Raw genomic sequence first — 12,060 nt, 5'->3', positions numbered from 1 at the left:
CGACTGTGATGATAGATGAGCAGCAGTTCTCCATATTCAGGGGCCAGTATAGATGACACAAATAAGTAACTATGCCATATACGGACTTACCGCCAATCAAATGCTTGGAAGGAGCTTGGCATAGGTTGAACATAGGTGAATGATGCTGGACACGAATCCCGGGGTGCTATGTACTAATCCCAGAAAAATCAGTATCTGTCTGGATGACATGGAAGGCCAACTGGAAACAGCCCAGGGGACTAACCCGTCCCGGATGGCCGTGACGTGGAATAACCAACAACATTTGAAATTTGCACCCGCAATATGTTTAAAACAATCTCAACATGTATTCGAGGGGCATTTTTGGGCCTTAAAGTGAGTGTTACACATTTTTACGGGGTTTAAATTGCAAGAGTCATCTTGTAGCCCTTTCGATCCTGTTCACAGCCCTGCCCTCCTTAAGATCTCAGCCACTCTACTTTCTGAGCTGCACGCCAGCGAAAGTGGGGAAAGGCATGCCAGGGAGAGTATTTTTAAGTCACCTTGGCATTCATGGCGTCATAATAACGTCATTCAAATTCTGCCATTTCATAAACCATGCAACGATCAAGGCCAGTACAAATATAATTGTCGAGGCGTTCACACTTTGCGTTTGTGAGCACGGTTTCCACATATACCGACTGTCAATTGGCTTTCAATCAATGCTGTATAAGGAACTGTGACGTAAGCCAACCATAACGCATTGAGGAGTATGCTTACTATACAGACAATGGTGCTTTCTAGAGAAGACTTTTCCATGTAGAAAACATACCAATAGTTATAATAGGGCATGTTTCATCATATCTGATGCTTACTTTAATATATTCAAATGTGAAACATACCGTTTAAGTCTGCACCACCATGCCATTTTTGAACGCCACTTCCGTCCTGTAACGTCTGCCCCGCGGCTGTCTCTCCACAGCCGCGTACCCCGCTGTCGGTTCCATGCAAGGTCGAGTTTATTCCTGTAGGGCTAGTTTTAATATTCACATTCCCTTTGAAGACCTGGACCTCTCAGCACGTTCTACCGCTCACCTCCAAGGGGATTTTCGGAGATACCGCTGGATGTTTATCTCTGCCAGTGCATAACTGGTAACGAAATGATCCAAATTGTTAAAACTTACATTATATTAGCTCACTGTGGTGCAACGTAAATTTTGGAAATATAAAACATTCCATTTTTTACATCTTGGTCCTTCACTTCAAAATCATTCCACGCTCGACCCGTCTGACATGTTATATATATATATATATATATATATATATATATATATGTATGTATATACATATATTAAGTTGTGTTTTAATTCAAACCCAGTTAGCTTTGGTACGTTATGTGACAAAGGAAATAATAAAATACATTTGGTCTTTCTATAAAAATTGTCTCCCTTAAGTTTCTTCAAAAAATGTGGAAATGGTGATGGAACGGGGGCTATGTATATCTTCTGATCGGGTAGCAACATCAAGATGGGATAAACGACATTTGGTGAATTAAATTAGAGGTGAATTTGGAAGTCAAATGCAGATGACTTGTAACATTTGCAGTTTGCTCGCGAAAACAGGAGGAGATTACTATTTGAACAATAAGAGCTGCTGACCACTGGACGATCGGGCTACAGTTGAGTCGAACGTTACTTTCTATTCCTCTTTACTTCAAAAGCGCAGTCCCGTTGGCTAAGTATGATACATTCCAGAATTTTGCACCATTGTCCTATGATTACCACTGCATCTTTGATGTTACACAACTCAAGGTTACCACGGTGTACATGCTGCTAAGTGCTGAACCGGCGTGTTCCTGAACTTCGAATAGGTGTGCCTCAGTTTTGATGGATCTTTAATTTACGTCAGACCGTACCGCTCCAGATTAGAATAACTAAATCCGTATGGTGTCCGCTCAGGAAAACCAAAAACGTCCTTTGGGCGAACAGATCCTGACGACGTATGCTTCAGTAATTGCCGGATACAGTTTTTTACACGTTTAAGCAGTTCTTTTAACTGTAATGGTGTCTAACCACTTTGCAAATCTCGTTCACTGCATGTCTCGCTTGTTGAGTCATCCAATATCTTTTTGTATAATCCAGTTTCGCAACATCGTCCCTCTGTCCCTGGTCTATGGACACCGCTTATAAGAATGTAGTTATTAGATTCCTGGGCAAAACTCTGTGGAACTGATTTGTGCCCTTTACTGTGACGGGCTTTGCTCGTCAACAACTGAGCTAGTTTGCTGCCTCATGTACCATCGACCGTGGAGCATTTAGGAGTTGAGTGGCGCTGGAATGGTACATCAACTCGGCCGTTAGAACTTAGTAGGAGGGCGGCCGTTCCCAACTTGCTCGGTCCGTGGCGCGGCTTGCTGTACCACTCACCGATGTCATACGGCAAACCCTTCTCATGCTTGGCGGCAGATACATACCACTCGCATGATACACCCTCACTTCGGTAGGATGATGACGGGAATGACAACGAACAGACCCGCTACGAAGGGTTCATTAGCGCTGGCAGATGCGCGCTGAAGGACATTGAAGAGCCGAGACGACTGCCCCAGGTCGGTCGGACGACTGTCCCAGGTCGGTCGGACGACTGCCCCAAGGCGGTCGGTCCGTCTCAGGTCGGTCGGACGATCGTCTCAGGTCGATCGGACGACTGCCTCAAGTCGGTCGGGCTGCCTCAGGTCGGTCGGGCTGCCTCAGGTTGGTCGGATGACTGCTTCAGGTCGTTCGGATAACTGTCTCGGGTCAGTCGGACTGCCTCAGGTCGGCCGAACCTCAGGTCGGTCGTACTGCCTCAGGTCAGTCGGATGACCAGCTACGGGTGAGTAGCCTAAAAGTGGAGCTGAGCGAACATTACTTTCGAATGCCCGTTCAGGTGCCCTACTTCTATCATGCGCGGCAGAAGGAGTCTTTGGCAGCTGGAGAGGCAATAGCCCATGGTGGCTTCGCGGAACTTACTTGTTAATGGTCCAGAAAACTATGCAGAGGCTTCGCTGAAACGAGTCGCAGTGGCCCGTGTGCCCCTGTGGTTTGCTCTGGCGGGAGGGCAGCGAGTATGCTCGCTCAGAGCTATTGCAGCATCTTTCACACGAGACACAATACCGCTATGGTACGCGTGTTTCCCCGGCGAGTGACACCGGAGGTTCAACTTTTGATAACCGGCTCGAAAAGGAAATTTTTCATCAAGGATAGGCGGTAGCACAGCTTAAAAAGTTTGATTTTCGAATGGTGAGGATTTTGCGAGTGTATAGTGTCTGCAAAACTTAGCTAACACATTCCGTGGAAAACTCCCACCAAATTCTACTCAGCAAAGCGATCTATCAGTTCTTTTCAAAAGCAATCTTTTGGCTCCCTTGATCATAAAGACGGCGGGTGATTTGGAGATTAAGATGCGTGACCACGAAATGAATTTGGGCTTAAACATAGTTTCTCTCATCCGAAGTCCTCGTATAAAACACTCAAGCAGCACGTGCGCCATGGTGGCCCTGTGTTCTTTATGTTCAGAGGTCAGAGGTCAGATGTCAGCAGAACTTTGCTGAGGTCCATTCATGCATTGACCAGTTGCTTTCACTGCGCATGTGGTACTCGAATGGTGTTACCGGAACAAACTGCAAAGCTGATAGATATCTCTGCACTTGACCTCTAATTTGACCTTGGCTTTGACCTTGAGATCACAAACTTGTGGAGGTTTCGTCTTAGAAATCGCCTATTCAATATAGTACACCTTACCACATCTTGATACCTCTGTTCGGTCGGGAGATGTATGGATGTACCGTTTCCTGCGTCACCTGCGTGTTTTTGGAATGTTCAAAAGGGGCATTTTAGGAAAACTCCATACTTTTTGTTCATTATGTTGTTATAGCTAGCAGCAATTTCATTGCGCTTGACAAAAGCACGCATTTTAGGATGTCATATTTTAAGGTACGTGATATAAGAAGAAGGCATGAAGCCAAAACGTAAAATAGAAAATTTGAGATTACCCAAAGTTACAAAGTATCATAATGAGTCCATAGCTATCTAAGTTTGGTTGATTCAGTCCATTTGGCTACAAGTTATGGACCACCAAAGATAGGCCTGCAGCGTGACCTCTCAAAAATGCCCGAGGCTATTACCCGAGTCTATGCGCAGTGCCCAAGCCTCGATGAATAAAAAGATCCGAGGCTCTATTGCTCCGTGGCCGTGGCTCGGAGATGTCTAAGGTTTGTACATGTGTATTTATGACTAATGAATGATGACAAAAAAAAATGTCCAGAACCCTCTGGCTCCTGAGTTACACGCCCGCGAAAGTGGGGAAAAACTCATTAGGACACCACTTCAAAGTCACTTTGGCGTTAACGTCGTCATAGAAACGTCATACAATTGCCGTTATACTGCAGGCTGTTTTCTGCTTATGGTCAAAACGGCATGACCGCTGATTCATTCGCAAAAGCGATGATGAGGCACGTGATACAATGTGCGAGAAGTGATTGGCTGTAAGTAAGATTTCGCTGCCGAATGCGTGTCGCGAACATAAGCGTGAGCACTTTCGGGTTGTGCGGCACTCGTCGACAATAAGGCATTTTTCCTTAGTTCTAGGCCATAGGTCAATGTTGTCAAAACAAACGTCACTGTACGCAAAAAAGCACGGCACCCAAAAAGGGCACTCTCCCGAAAGTTATCAGGCGCTCGGGTGGGGGTCAATTCGCCCCCCCCCCCCTCCGAAGGCTTTTCCAGATTTGTTTCCGAACGGCGCTGCGCAGCATCGCCACATTTTGCATACCTATAGACAATTTAATAGCGGATCGTTTGGCATAAAAAATTAGATGTACATTGTATGGCCGCTGACCTATGGCAGGTCGAAGTCAGGCCATGGCTTCAGCAAAGCCAATTTCTAGGGAATCGTTCAATCTGATCCAACAACAGAGTGTTAGACGACGCCGTATACATCTGGGATGCTTTCTTAGGTAACACAACGATTGAATAAGCAAATTACATTGACCTAAGGTCAGGTATGAAGGTCACACCGTGGTCAGAACCAACCTGTTTTGTTACTCTAGGGCTTGCTGTATGGGATAGTTTCTGGTGCTCATTTCAAATTTATTGACAGCAGGGACCGCATTATACATCTTCCATGGCTATCTTACAGCTCAGAGCAGGTCATTTACCTAAAATGACGCAGGTCAACATATTGTTTTAGGAACAAACTGCCTAGCATGATCTTTGTCGCTCAGTCAAATGCAAAACTCAAAGCAATCTTGCATGATTTTGGTCACCTTGACCTTCAAAAAGGTCGAACAAGGTCACTAACTTTGGATGAGCATATGACCTTTTTCTTAGAAACGATAATCTAGGTTCTGGGGGCACTTTGGAGGCTAAACTGGAACTTTACCTTGTTTAACCTTTCTTGACGCGAAGATCATGAGTCATGACCTAGGAACCTGAAACTTTGACCTAGGTGAGTTCACGTACAGGTTAACATACCCTGCAGATTTGGAATCTCTGGCTTTCTTAGTTAACCGAGATCTCAGTGGAGTCAAATTGATCCCCCCCCCGCTCCCCACCCGTGCGAAGGGTATCTAGCCGGCCACCCGGGCGGGTGTTATAAAAAAACGGAGACGTGGCGGCAAATCCGTCCTTTTTCTCCTGCTGGCGTTTCTTTCTTCTTCTGGCGTATTTCTTACAATCAGTCCGGTTGGCACATTCCATTCCCTGCATTACTGCATTCCGGGTAGAATGCTGTGACGTTATCATGGGGCTAAGGGCGCGTCAGCCGGCAGAAAATCCCGGAAAATGATCCGGAATGTTGGAAAAATTTCCGGAGTGGCATTCGGCACTACTGTCACGGAAAATTGTTCCAGATGGTTTTCCGAAGCAAAGGAGAACCCCGGAGAATTTTGAAAGCATGGCTAAGACGGAGGATTTCTTTCGCCATGCACGGCTATGACCGTTGGCTGTGGATGGTGCAAGGCAGACTAACCTGGGAGATAATTTTCGGACCGGCCGAGTGTAAATAAAGAATCTCTGTGGATGGTTGTCGAAGAGATAATCACTCGTCGAAATTTTTTGACAAAAGCGCATTTCATATAGATATTTCCGCGCGTTGGCCTCGACGAATGTGGCGCGGGTGTTGGAATTAGAAAACGTGCTTTAGTAGGATTAATTTAGGGATCAGAACCTAGTTTTGAGTTGTCTTAGGAAGGTTGGACTGCAAATTACAATAATTTTTCACATAGCATTGCAATAAAGATGTACAACAGAGTTGCCATCCAGCTAAATGGCGAAATCTTCGTTTTTGATCAAGTGGCTAGTATCTACCAACCTTTTCGTAAGGACGTATAAGCGCCGCCATGGATAACAGCAGTAAAGCACAATCTGTGTTCGTTTTTCCTGTTTGATTACACACATAACTTCAGTGTTAACGGATTTTTTAAAAAAAACTGAGCAGCCCGCTATTCCTCCCCATAGACCTATGTACTGTTTTAAGATAAAGCACCTGTTTTTGTTTAGCATATTTAAATTTGACACGGTCTTGAATGCAACTCGCTGGCAAAAATACTCTCCTGTGTCGGAGGTGGGAAATAGATCGAATGTATTAAATTGTGTGGAGTTACAGGCCTACCGGGAATTTTTATTGAGGCAGGAGGGGAAAATGAGTAATTAGCAATTCTTGACAGGGGGGTGGATTTTCCCATTCAGATGAAAGGAAAGAGCAGCGCCCCCCCCCCCCCCGCTTTCTCATGCCGTGGAGATACTTGTTTTTCGGTGTCCTTTGGGGATAGCTCTAGTCGTTCTTCCTGATCAGCCCTCCCCCAGACTTAGTTTTTGAAACCACACTCTGCGTGCTACACAACTACGCTTCAGCTGCAAACATCCTACATTGTACCTTTTGTACGTCCAGTTTAGTGCCATGAACCTTTTTGGCTGTGTCATAAGTGTTATGTATGAGTGGCGTCATTAACGGCTTTTTACGTTAAGAAACCTCGAAACCAGTCGCCGCGTGATTAGGACGTCAAATGACCAACATTCGAACGCCTTCAAACAATTCTCAAACAGTTTCTAAAGGATCAGCGTTGCCTGTGGTGTTCGGGCCGGGCAGAGGGACACCTGCACTTCGCTCCCGTGCCTCGCATAGGTTCCCCACCATGGTTAACGGACCGTCCGTCGCCGTCGCACGTTGTTGGCCCAAGGGCGGCACCGCCCGCGTTTTTGTGTTACTAGTTGGGCGAGATGGTAGCGTTAACCGACTGACCTCTGCCCGCAAGCAAAAAGCCATGGACAAATACTAGACAGGCACTGCTTCAATCAAGAATGCCAGCTGCCGCAGTTACTACGTCAAATTCAAACAAGTGGCAATGACTGCCTGACAAAGAAACTCACTACTAGGTAAGTCACTACGAGCCGTTCAAATCGTTCAGCAATAATTGAGCATTGCTTCGCAATAGTCAATCTACGTCATAAAGCAAAGCGCCTGTAATCCAAGGAGGATCAGTATCCGAGAAACAGAAGGGGCCTGCATCACTTATTCAATAGTCATTTATCTTAGCTTAAGCTAGATAACATTGCAAGGAAATTCGTCCACCTTTCTAGAAGCGATGCGCGTCAGTCGGACGAAAAACATTCGAATATTGCAAAATACCGGGCAAACCCTTTGACACAATCAAATCAAAAAGTGTAGTATGGGTTCGCAGGTCATACATCCGAGAACCACAATGCAGTACTTACAAAATTGTTCCTCGCCAAATAGCTCGGAGAGAGAGAGAGAGAGAGAGAGAGAGAGAGAGAGAGAGAGAGAGAGAGAGAGAGAGAGAGAGAGAGAGAGAGAGAGAGAGAGAGAGAGAGAGGAGAGAGAGAGAGAGAGAGAGAGAGAGAGAGAGAGAGAGAGAGAGAGAGAGAAGAGAGAGAGAGAGAGAGAGAGAGAGAGAGAGAGAGAGAGAGAGAGAGAGAGAGAGTGAGGGAGAGAGAGCGAGAGCGCGAGAGACAGAGCGAGAGAGAGCGCGAGAGAGAAGGAGAGAGAGAGAAAGAAAGAAAGGGAGTTATATATATATATATATATATATATATATATATATATATAGGTCTGTGTGTATATACACATGTTATATCTCTCCTCTCTCTCTCTCTCTCTCTCTCTCTCTCTCTCTCTCTCTCTCTCTCTCTCTCTCTCTCTCTCTCTCTCTCTCTCTCTCTCTCTCTCTCTCTCTCTCTCTCTCTCTCTCTTTCTCTCTTGGTTACTATGGAGTACCCTCCACACGTGTTGGGGTCCCATCTGCTAACATGCTCGGGAACACTCCATTTTTCCGGGGACCCTGCACACTTGGATTTGTATGTTTTTCATTTGCCTGGGGGCCTACGCTCTTGTCGCCGGTCTATCTATCAGATAGCCCCGTAAACCTGCTCGGACACATTTTATGGTTCGGGGCGCTCTACATTGGGTCTAGGGCACGCTCTTTTTAAGTTGGGGGGGGGGGGGACTCTACGCAATCGTCGGGGTCCCCTCTGTTTGCCTCCTCTGCCACACTGGATTGTTCAAGGGCCCCAGACATTGGGTCTTGGGTGCTCTCTTTTCGAATGGAGGGCCTTACGCTCTTGTTGGGAGCCCTATCTGTTAACCTGCTCGGGCACACACGATCATTCGAGGTGCATCTAAATTGGGTCTTGGGTAGTTCCTATTTGAATGGAGGTCCCTGACGTTTTAACGGAGTCCCCATCTGTTAATTTACTCGGGCACACTCGATCATTCGGGGCCCTCCAGGATATGTTCTGGGTACATCTTATTGTAATGGATGACCCTATGTTCTTGGTGGGCCCTATCTGTTAAGCTGTTCGAGCCAGTGGCAGATACAGGGGGGGGGGGGGGGGGTGGAGGCACAGGACCATGCCCCATGACCGTGCCGGGGGGACCTAAAGGTTTCGAATGGGCCCATAACCGGCCAAACGGACGCGGTTTTCTAACAAAACACAAACGCAACCAGATTAGATGTGCTTGGACCACAGATGGCCAAGAAAGGTTGCTAACAAAATAAAAGGGCTCATCAACAAAGTTAACTCTTCATTGACTGAGAAAGCATTGCTCAAGCAAGACAAATTTCCCTCAAATAGGAAAAATTTTGGGGCTCATCGCGCTGTCCAGGGGTACTACGCTGTTGCCCGGTCCGCTTTGTCCACTTGCCGGGTCAATCCGATCGCCAAGGAGCTTTCCACGTTGCCCTTGATCTCTTTGCATTTTTTCATACGGCCCAACGCTGCTGCTGGGACGCCATCTGCTTCTATGCCTGGGCGCTTTTGATCGATCAGGTTTTCCCCTACGGATTCTTTCCATTCGCCCGAAAGGTTCTATGCGCTTTTGCCTGGGAGTCCCACATGCCAGGGTACACTCATTTGCCCAGCGGCTCTTCACATTAGTCTCGGGTTATTCCCACTTGCCCGGAGGGCCTTGTGCTGTTCCTGGAGCGCATATAAGGTAAGGCACCAGACACTCAATGCTCGGGGGCCCTCTACTTAGATTGAGGGCTCTTTGCCTCTGTCCTCATTTGCGGAGGGCTATTCACTCGTATCGAGGCGCTTTCTGTTAATCTGCCCAGGCTCTCTTGATTACACAGGGGCATTAATTCATGGTCTTGGGTAATTCCTCTTTGCTCAGAGGGTCCTGTGCTCTGCCCATGGCCTTATATGTCAGCCTGTTAGGGCAGTACCAATGTTTTAGGGCCCACCACCTTGGTCATGGACCCTTTACTTGTTAACGGAAGCCTCTTTACTGAGTAAAGGGACTTTCGTTAAACCTTTCAGTAAGTAAGTAAAAATTCATCGGCGAATATCCGACTGCTGCCCAAAGAAAAAGGTACCAAGGCCAAAAGGACAAAGGTCCTTTTGAGGACCTTCGGCCTACTGGCCTTGGTGCATTATCCTTTGAGCAGCAGTCGGAATATTCGCCGATGAATTTTTACGCGCAATTGTCGGATATAATTTTACGTGCCGCCGATGTCGAATGTGTCATTTCCCTCGACTATTGATTGTAAGGCACTTATTGTGCTTACGCATCACGTTCTTAACGTATTTTGAATGTTAGGGTACTTCGTATTTGTTTATATATATATATATATATATATATATATATATATCGAGATGCATTGGCCCTGTTTGTATACCATACCGGGAGCTTGACGTGACCGCGACCGACGGGTCTGGTAGTCTTTTATGATTCCCAATCACCATACGGTAAGGTAACGTAATGGAAAAAGTTGAAATACGATGTGAATGCAAAGAAGCACTCAACTTACGAATTGGATAGATGATGGTAATGTCAGAGCAAGATCCACACTTCCAAACATCAATTTATAGGAAGTGCGTCATGATCGGCGGTAAGCCATAGCTAGTACCTGGACTAAAGTAATTAAAAGATAAAGGGAAAAATGGAATGCAAAGTTAAAAAGCTTTCCCGTTACCCGCACACCGAATGCTCCGTGAGCACGCATAACGCCACACATTCCAGCTGACTATCATGCTGACGACAGATCGAACGGGGCAAAGCCGCCAAAGAAGATCCTTTTTGACCGGTACACCTCTTCACCGGAGACATGACGATAGGAAAGATCACAATAAAAAGGTGGACTTCTTCAATTCCTTCGAAAATCGATGTGCTGGCAAATATTGGCTTCCTGATTACGATTCACACAAAATATCGATCGGAATGCGCTGTATCAGAAAAGTTTTCGCTCTTCAGATGCCAAGGCCGCGAAGGCATGTCTTGGCTCACACTCGTGTTGACCTTAACTGTGTTTCTTTTTCGATATTCAATGAAATTTTTGGTAACAGATCGCTGGCCGTGCCCCGGTAGAATCATGATCTCGTGATCTGAACCGAACGGATCCGACAGCGTCTTGGTAACGGGTAGCTGGCCGTGCCCCGGTAGCCTCATGATCCCGTGATCTGAACCGAACGGATCCGACAGCGTCTTGGTAACGGGTAGCTGGCCGTGCCCCGGTAGCCTCATGACCTCGTGATCTGACATGACCAAGGCCGCCAGCAGGATGAATCAAGACCGACCGGTCCAGTGGCGCTGACACAACCGGTGCCAGAGGTCGGCCGGCTGCTGGACCGGACCCGCCGCCGCTCGGGTGCCGCCGACAGGCCGTTCGGTCTTGTCACGTGTAGCCGGCCGGTCCCAAACCTGTAAAAATCCTGGGCCATGGCTGACGTCTGTGTTAGGAGTAGGTGAAACAAACAAAACATGACCATAAGAACACCATCAATGGTAAACTCAAATTATGTCGTAAGCTTTAGGCTGCTGTAAGATGAGTTTAGGCGACCGGAAGTTTGTTATATGCTCGCCTTTTTAAACAACCACGTTTTTCAGTGCATTTGCACGTCGGTGTGCATGCTTCGGAAACGAAGTACACATGGAAGTAAACCGCACAAAAAGGTGACTGAGGCATGACTTCCAGGCAGTCAGGAGTTCGCTCCAGTGCTATGAAAACAATGCCGGGTAAGCTTATGATTGTTCCTTCACTCCAAAGATGTTCAAGAATAGCCACAGAGCGAATATATCGTACTTAATTAAAAGCCTTTGTGTGTCACGAAAACATTATATTTCTTGTATTGATCTACATGAAAATAAATTGTTGCCATAGTCCAGAATTTAAAGCAAGGTTGTCTCTCACAATGTTTGACTTTTTTCGACAAACAATAATGTCACGGGAACGTTATATTTCTTGCATTGATGTACATAAAAATAGATTGTCGCCGCAGTCCAAAATTCTAAGTACGGTTCTCTGTTACCATATCTTGTTTGCCAAAACAACCTTGTCTGTGCCTACCGCGTTGTGTTTATATATAAATTCGTTTGCGGCATATCTCTGACGTTGTCAAGTCTTTCATGTGTGTAATTTTCCGTTTTTATAATTATCCACTTAATTTATGTCGAATGTAGGTAGGGTTGTTATTACTAATCGTGAACTCCAATTGCTATTTTACAATGTCCTCTCAGTAGTCGTTCCCGATCATGTAACATAATCGAATAGTTTTTAGTTACGGCGCGCGACACCTTGACATCCACGCGACGAGTCAGCACCCAGCA

The sequence above is a fragment of the Pollicipes pollicipes genome, unplaced genomic scaffold (assembly GCF_011947565.3).
Source record: "Pollicipes pollicipes isolate AB1234 unplaced genomic scaffold, Ppol_2.1 Scaffold_5724;HRSCAF=6776_pilon_pilon_pilon, whole genome shotgun sequence".
NCBI classification, from domain to species: Eukaryota; Metazoa; Arthropoda; class Thecostraca; order Pollicipedomorpha; family Pollicipedidae; genus Pollicipes; species Pollicipes pollicipes.
The sequence above is the reverse complement of the archived record's forward strand: the minus strand, read 5'-3'. Positions refer to the sequence as shown.